General features: G+C 29.4%; 3 non-coding genes and 4 pseudogenes across 3 annotated transcripts; all 7 read right to left on the reverse strand.

Annotated features, from left to right (window-relative positions):
* Positions 1-869: 869 nt before the first annotated feature.
* Positions 870-988, reverse strand: LOC119664366 (annotated as a pseudogene).
* A 927-nt stretch (positions 989-1,915) lies between these two features.
* Positions 1,916-2,032, reverse strand: LOC119664362 (annotated as a pseudogene).
* A 1,011-nt stretch (positions 2,033-3,043) lies between these two features.
* LOC119664360 lies at positions 3,044-3,162 on the reverse strand. The gene has a single exon (XR_005251182.1). It is a non-coding gene; the product is annotated as a 5S ribosomal RNA (ribosomal RNA).
* A 931-nt stretch (positions 3,163-4,093) lies between these two features.
* LOC119664365 lies at positions 4,094-4,211 on the reverse strand (annotated as a pseudogene).
* Positions 4,212-5,216: 1,005 nt separating this feature from the next.
* LOC119664363 lies at positions 5,217-5,335 on the reverse strand. Its single transcript, XR_005251183.1, has one exon. It is a non-coding gene; the product is annotated as a 5S ribosomal RNA (ribosomal RNA).
* Positions 5,336-6,278: 943 nt separating this feature from the next.
* Positions 6,279-6,397, reverse strand: LOC119664361 (annotated as a pseudogene).
* Positions 6,398-7,454: 1,057 nt separating this feature from the next.
* Positions 7,455-7,573, reverse strand: LOC119664364. Its single transcript, XR_005251184.1, has one exon. It is a non-coding gene; the product is annotated as a 5S ribosomal RNA (ribosomal RNA).
* Positions 7,574-8,273: the final 700 nt, after the last annotated feature.

Raw genomic sequence — 8,273 nt, forward strand, 5'->3', positions numbered from 1 at the left:
TATTCTTATTCTTATACGTACTACTTACTACGTACTACTTACTACGTACTATATATAATATGGAAAATGGAAAATAGAAAATAGAAAATAGAAAATACTCTAAAGCTATTTCCAAAGCTATTTTATTTTATTTTTCATTTCAATTTAAATAAAATAAAATAGAAAAGTTTCTTTTTTCTTCTTCTCTAGTGAAGTTAATATGAACAGAATAGAAAAATTAAACTAAAACTGTTATTGAACATATCCGTGTTTGTATTTTACATGCTTAATTATGTAGTACTATTGCCTGTAATATTAACTTCAATATTAACTTTAACTTTAATTTTATCTTTAAGGAAGAATAAAATTATTATATATACTTATATTTTTATTAAAAAATTTAACATATGAATGCTAGTGCTACTGCTAGTGCTAATAAATAGGCGCAATCAATAGATTGTTGTTTTATTAAATTTTATACAATGAAGACAAGGAATATAAGCAAAGCTTCTTAAATAGTAATTTTACTTGAAAAGTTTTCTAACATTTAAGGTTTTCATTTACGCTGGCACTCGTACTCACACTTGCACTCGCACTCACACTCGCATACATGCCTATTGTACATTTTATATGGAACTGAACAAAACTTGTGCTTACGGTGCATTGCGTATACGACACGATTACGATTTTCAAAATTCAAAATTCAAAATTCAAAATTAAAAATGATGCGAGTACACGTATACAGCAGAAATTAGTTAAATAATTGCGTTTTACATAAATAAATAATAGATAGGTGTATAAAAAAAAATATTATTATTTACAAAATAATATAAAAAAAATTAAAACCGGAAAAAAAAGGAAAAAAGTAAAAAAGTAAAAAAGTGTTGTGAAGCCAACAACACGCGGTGTTCCCAAGCGGTCCCCCATCTAAGTACTAACCGCGCCCGACGCTGCTTAATTTCAGTGAGCGGACGAAAACCGATGTATTCAACGTGGTATGATCGTTTGCCAAAGAAAGTGTTCAAAAAAATCTACCAAATCTACCGTATTCTTATTCTTAATCTTATTCTTATTCTTATACGTACTACTTACTACGTACTATATATAATATGGAAAATGGAAAATGGAAAATAGAAAATACTCTAAAGCTATTTCCAAAGCTATTTTATTTTATTTTTCATTTCAATTTAAATAAAATAAAATAGAAAAGTTTCTTTTTTCTTCTTCTCTAGTGAAGTTAATATGAACAGAATAGAAAAATTAAACTAAAACTGTTATTGAACATATCCGTGTTTGTATTTTACATGCTTAATTATGTAGTACTATTGCCTGTAATATTAACTTCAATATTAACTTTAACTTTAATTTTATCTTTAAGGAAGAATAAAATTATTATATATACTTATATTTTTATTAAAAAATTTAACATATGAATGCTAGTGCTACTGCTAGTGCTAGTGCTAGTGCTGGTGCTAGTGCTAATAAATAGGCGCAATCAATAGATTGTTGTTTTATTAAATTTTATACAATGAAGACAAGGAATATAAGCAAAGCTTCTTAAATAGTAATTTTACTTGAAAAGTTTTCTAACATTTAAGGTTTTCATTTACGCTGGCACTCGTACTCACACTTGCACTCGCACTCACACTCGCATACATGCCTATTGTACATTTTATATGGAACTGAACAAAACTTGTGCTTACGGTGCATTGCGTATACGACACGATTACGATTTTCAAAATTCAAAATTCAAAATTCAAAATTAAAAATGATGCGAGTACACGTATACAGCAGAAATTAGTTAAATAATTGCGTTTTACATAAATAAATAATAGATAGGTGTATAAAAAAAAATATTATTATTTACAAAATAATATAAAAAAAATTAAAACCGGAAAAAAAAGGAAAAAAGTAAAAAAGTAAAAAAGTGTTGTGAAGCCAACAACACGCGGTGTTCCCAAGCGGTCCCCCATCTAAGTACTAACCGCGCCCGACGCTGCTTAATTTCAGTGAGCGGACGAAAACCGATGTATTCAACGTGGTATGTCTTGAAAGAAAGTTTTCAAAAAACTTACAAAAACAAATTACAATTTAATTTATCCTATTCTTTACGTACTACTTACACGTACTATAATTATATGAAAATGGAAAATGAAAATAGAAAACACTAAAGCAATTCCAAAGCTATTTATTTTATTTCATTTAAATTAAAAAAAAAAAAAATAGAAAAGTTTCCTCTTTTCTTCTTCTCTAGTGAAGTTAATATTAACAGAATAGGAAAATTAAACTAAAACTGTTATTGAACATATCCGTGTTTGTATTTTACATGCTTAATTATGTAGTACTATTGCCTGTAATATTAACTTCAATATTAACTTTAACTTTAACTTAATCTTTAAGGAAGAATAAAATTTTATACATACTTATATTTTTATTAAAAAATTTAACATATGAATGCTAGTGCTACTGCTAGTGCTAGTGCTAGTGCTACTGCTAGTGCTAGTGCTAGTGCTAGTGCTAGTGCTAGTGCTAGTGCTAGTGCTAGTGCTAGTGCTAGTGCTAGTGCTAGTGCTAGTGCTATTGCTAGTGCTAGTGCTAGTGCTAGTGCTAGTGCTAGTGCTAGTGCTAGTGCTAGTGCTAGTGCTAGTGCTAATAAATAGGCGCAATCAATAGATTGTTGTTTTATTAAATTTTATTCAATAAGGACAAGGAATATAAGCAAAGCTTCTTAATTAGTAATTTTACTTGAAAAGTTTTCTATCATTTAAGGTTTTCATTCACGCTGGCACTCGTACTCACACTTGCACTCGCACTCGCATGCATGCCTATTGTACATTTTATATGGAACTGAACAAATCTTGAGCTTACGTGCATTTCGTATACGACACGATTACAATTTCAAAATTAAAAATGATGCGAATATACGTATACAGCAGAAATTAGTTAAATAATTGCATTTTATATAAATAAATAATAGATATGTGATATAAAGAAAAATATTATTAGTAACAAAATAAAATAAAAAAAAATTAAAACCGCAAAAAAAAGGAAAAAAGTGTTGTGGAGCCAACAACACGCGGTGTTCCCAAGCGGTCCCCCATCTAAGTACTAACCGCGCCCGACGCTGCTTAATTTCGGTGATCGGACGAGAACCGATGTATTCAACGTGGTATGGTCGTTGGCAAAGAAAGCGTTTCAAAAAATCTACATCTACCAGTATTTTAATCTTATTCTTATTCTTATTCTTATTCTTATTCTTATTCTTATACGTACTAGTTACTACGTACTATATATAATATGGAAAATGGAAAATGGAAAATAGAAAATACTCTAAAGCTATTTCCAAAGCTATTTTATTTTATTTTTCATTTCAATTTAAATAAAATAGAAAGTTTCTTTTTTCTTCTTCCTAGTGAAGTTAATATGAAAGAATAGAAAAATTAAACTAAAACTGTTATTGAAACATATCCGTGTTTGTATTTTACATGCTTAATTATGTAGTACTATTGCCTGTAACATTAACTTAACTTTAACTTAATCTTAAGAAGAATAAAATTATTATACATACTTATATTTTATTAAAAAATTTAACATATGAATGCTAGTGCTACTGCTAGTGCTAGTGCTATTGCTAGTGCTAGTGCTAGTGCTAGTGCTAGTGCTAGTGCTAGTGCTAGTGCTAGTGCTAGTGCTAATAAATAGGCGCAATCAATAGATTGTTGTTTTATTAAATTTTATTCAATAAGGACAAGGAATATAAGCAAAGCTTCTTAATTAGTAATTTTACTTGAAAAGTTTTCTATCATTTAAGGTTTTCATTCACGCTGGCACTCGTACTCACACTTGCACTCGCACTCGCATGCATGCCTATTGTACATTTTATATGGAACTGAACAAAACTTGAGCTTACGTGCATTTCGTATACGACACGATTACAATTTCAAAATTAAAAATGATGCGAATATACGTATACAGCAGAAATTAGTTAAATAATTGCATTTTATATAAATAAATAATAGATATGTGATATAAAGAAAAATATTATTAGTAACAAAATAAAATAAAAAAAAATTAAAACCGCAAAAAAAAGGAAAAAAGTAAAAAAGTGTTGTGGAGCCAACAACACGCGGTGTTCCCAAGCGGTCCCCATCTAAGTACTAACCGCGCCCGACGCTGCTTAATTTCGGTGATCGGACGAGAACCGATGTATTCAACGTGGTATGGTCGTTGGCAAAGAAAGTGTTTCAAAAAATCTACATCTACCAGTATTTTAATCTTATTCTTATTCTTATTCTTATTCTTATTCTTATACGTACTACTTACTACGTACTATATATAATATGGAAAATGGAAAATGGAAAATAGAAAATACTCTAAAGCTATTTCCAAAGCTATTTTATTTTATTTTTCATTTCAATTTAAATAAAATAAAATAGAAAAGTTTCTTTTTTCTTCTTCTCTAGTGAAGTTAATATGAACAGAATAGAAAAATTAAACTAAAACTGTTATTGAACATATCCGTGTTTGTATTTTACATGCTTAATTATGTAGTACTATTGCCTGTAATATTAACTTTAACTTTAACTTAATCTTTAAGGAAGAATAAAATTATTATACATACTTATATTTTTATTAAAAAATTTAACATATGAATGCTAGTGCTACTGCTAGTGCTAGTGCTAGTGCTAGCTGCTAGCTGCTAGTGCTAGTGCTAGTGCTAGTGCTAGTGCTAGTGCTAGTGCTTAGTGCTAGTGCTAGTGCTAGTGCTAGGGCTAGTGCTAGTGCTAGTGCTAGTGCTAGTGCTAGTGCTAGTGCTAATAAATAGGCGCAATCAATAGATTGTTGTTTTATTAAATTTTATTCAATAAGGACAAGGAATATAAGCAAAGCTTCTTAATTAGTAATTTTACTTGAAAAGTTTTCTATCATTTAAGGTTTTCATTCACGCTGGCACTCGTACTCACACTTGCACTCGCACTCGCATGCATGCCTATTGTACATTTTATATGGAACTGAACAAATCTTGAGCTTACGTGCATTTCGTATACGACACGATTACAATTTCAAAATTAAAAATGATGCGAATATACGTATACAGCAGAAATTAGTTAAATAATTGCATTTTATATAAATAAATAATAGATATGTGATATAAAGAAAAATATTATTAGTAACAAAATAAAATAAAAAAAAATTAAAACCGCAAAAAAAAGGAAAAAAGTAAAAAAGTGTTGTGGAGCCAACAACACGCGGTGTTCCCAAGCGGTCCCCCATCTAAGTACTAACCGCGCCCGACGCTGCTTAATTTCGGTGATCGGACGAGAACCGATGTATTCAACGTGGTATGGTCGTTGGCAAAGAAAGCGTTTCAAAAAATCTACATCTACCAGTATTTTAATCTTATTCTTATTCTTATTCTTATTCTTATTCTTATTCTTATTCTTATACGTACTACTTACTACGTACTATATATAATATGGAAAATGGAAAATGGAAAATAGAAAATACTCTAAAGCTATTTCCAAAGCTATTTTATTTTATTTTTCATTTCAATTTAAAATAAAATAGAAAAGTTTCTTTTTTCTTCTTCTCTAGTGAAGTTAATATGAACAGAATAGAAAAATTAAACTAAAACTGTTATTGAACATATCCGTGTTTGTATTTTACATGCTTAATTATGTAGTACTATTGCCTGTAATATTAACTTCAATATTAACTTTAACTTTAATTTTATCTTTAAGGAAGAATAAAATTATTATATATACTTATATTTTTATTAAAAAATTTAACATATGAATGCTAGTGCTACTGCTAGTGCTAGTGCTAGTGCTGGTGCTAGTGCTAATAAATAGGCGCAATCAATAGATTGTTGTTTTATTAAATTTTATACAATGAAGACAAGGAATATAAGCAAAGCTTCTTAAATAGTAATTTTACTTGAAAAGTTTTCTAACATTTAAGGTTTTCATTTACGCTGGCACTCGTACTCACACTTGCACTCGCACTCACACTCGCATACATGCCTATTGTACATTTTATATGGAACTGAACAAAACTTGTGCTTACGGTGCATTGCGTATACGACACGATTACGATTTTCAAAATTCAAAATTCAAAATTCAAAATTAAAAATGATGCGAGTACACGTATACAGCAGAAATTAGTTAAATAATTGCGTTTTACATAAATAAATAATAGATAGGTGTATAAAAAAAAATATTATTATTTACAAAATAATATAAAAAAAATTAAAACCGGAAAAAAAAGGAAAAAAGTAAAAAAGTAAAAAAGTGTTGTGAAGCCAACAACACGCGGTGTTCCCAAGCGGTCCCCCATCTAAGTACTAACCGCGCCCGACGCTGCTTAATTTCAGTGAGCGGACGAAAACCGATGTATTCAACGTGGTATGATCGTTGCAAAGAAAGTGTTTCAAAAAATCTACATCTACCAGTATTTTAATCTTATTCTTATTCTTATTCTTATTCTTATTCTTATTCGTACTACTTACTACGTACTATATATAATATGGAAAATGGAAAATGGAAAATAGAAAATAGAAAATAGAAAATACTCTAAAACTATTTTCAAAGCTATTTTATTTTATTTTTCATTTCAATTTAAATAAAATAAAATAGAAAAGTTTCTTTTTTCTTCTTCTCTAGTGAAGTTAATATGAACAGAATAGAAAAATTAAACTAAAACTGTTATTGAACATATCCGTGTTTGTATTTTACATGCTTAATTATGTAGTACTATTGCCTGTAATATTAACTTCAATATTAACTTTAACTTTAATTTTATCTTTAAGGAAGAATAAAATTATTATACATACTTATATTTTTATTAAAAAATTTAACATATGAATGCTAGTGCTACTGCTAGTGCTAGTGCTAGTGCTACTGCTAGTGCTACTGCTAGTGCTAGAGCTAGTGCTAGTGCTAGTGCTAGTGCTAGTGCTAGTGCTAGTGCTAGTGCTAGTGCTAGTGCTATTGCTAGTGCTAGTGCTAGTGCTAGTGCTAGTGCTAGTGCTAGTGCTAGTGCTAGTGCTAGTGCTAATAAATAGGCGCAATCAATAGATTGTTGTTTTATTAAATTTTATTCAATAAGGACAAGGAATATAAGCAAAGCTTCTTAATTAGTAATTTTACTTGAAAAGTTTTCTATCATTTAAGGTTTTCATTCACGCTGGCACTCGTACTCACACTTGCACTCGCACTCGCATGCATGCCTATTGTACATTTTATATGGAACTGAACAAAACTTGAGCTTACGTGCATTTCGTATACGACACGATTACAATTTCAAAATTAAAAATGATGCGAATATACGTATACAGCAGAAATTAGTTAAATAATTGCATTTTATATAAATAAATAATAGATATGTGATATAAAGAAAAATATTATTAGTAACAAAATAAAATAAAAAAAAATTAAAACCGCAAAAAAAAGGAAAAAAGTAAAAAAGTGTTGTGGAGCCAACAACACGCGGTGTTCCCAAGCGGTCCCCCATCTAAGTACTAACCGCGCCCGACGCTGCTTAATTTCGGTGATCGGACGAGAACCGATGTATTCAACGTGGTATGGTCGTTGGCAAAGAAAGCGTTTCAAAAAATCTACATCTACCAGTATTTTAATCTTATTCTTATTCTTATTCTTATTCTTATTCTTATACGTACTAGTTACTACGTACTATATATAATATGGAAAATGGAAAATGGAAAATAGAAAATACTCTAAAGCTATTTCCAAAGCTATTTTATTTTATTTTTCATTTCAATTTAAATAAAATAGAAAAGTTTCTTTTTTCTTCTTCTCTAGTGAAGTTAATATGAACAGAATAGAAAAATTAAACTAAAACTGTTATTGAACATATCCGTGTTTGTATTTTACATGCTTAATTATGTAGTACTATTGCCTGTAACATTAACTTTAACTTTAACTTAATCTTTAAGGAAGAATAAAATTATTATACATACTTATATTTTTATTAAAAAATTTAACATATGAATGCTAGTGCTAGTGCTAGTGCTAGTGCTAGTGCTAGTGCTAGTGCTAATAAATAGGCGCAATCAATAGATTGTTGTTTTATTAAATTTTATTCAATAAGGACAAGGAATATAAGCAAAGCTTCTTAATTAGTAATTTTACTTGAAAAGTTTTCTATCATTTAAGGTTTTCATTCACGCTGGCACTCGTACTCACACTTGCACTCGCACTCGCATGCATGCCTATTGTACATTTTATATGGAACTGAACAAAACTTGAGCTTACGTGCATAGCGTATACGACACG

This window comes from Teleopsis dalmanni, unplaced genomic scaffold (assembly GCF_002237135.1).
Source record: "Teleopsis dalmanni isolate 2A unplaced genomic scaffold, ASM223713v2 unscaffolded_contig_1821, whole genome shotgun sequence".
NCBI classification, from domain to species: Eukaryota; Metazoa; Arthropoda; class Insecta; order Diptera; family Diopsidae; genus Teleopsis; species Teleopsis dalmanni.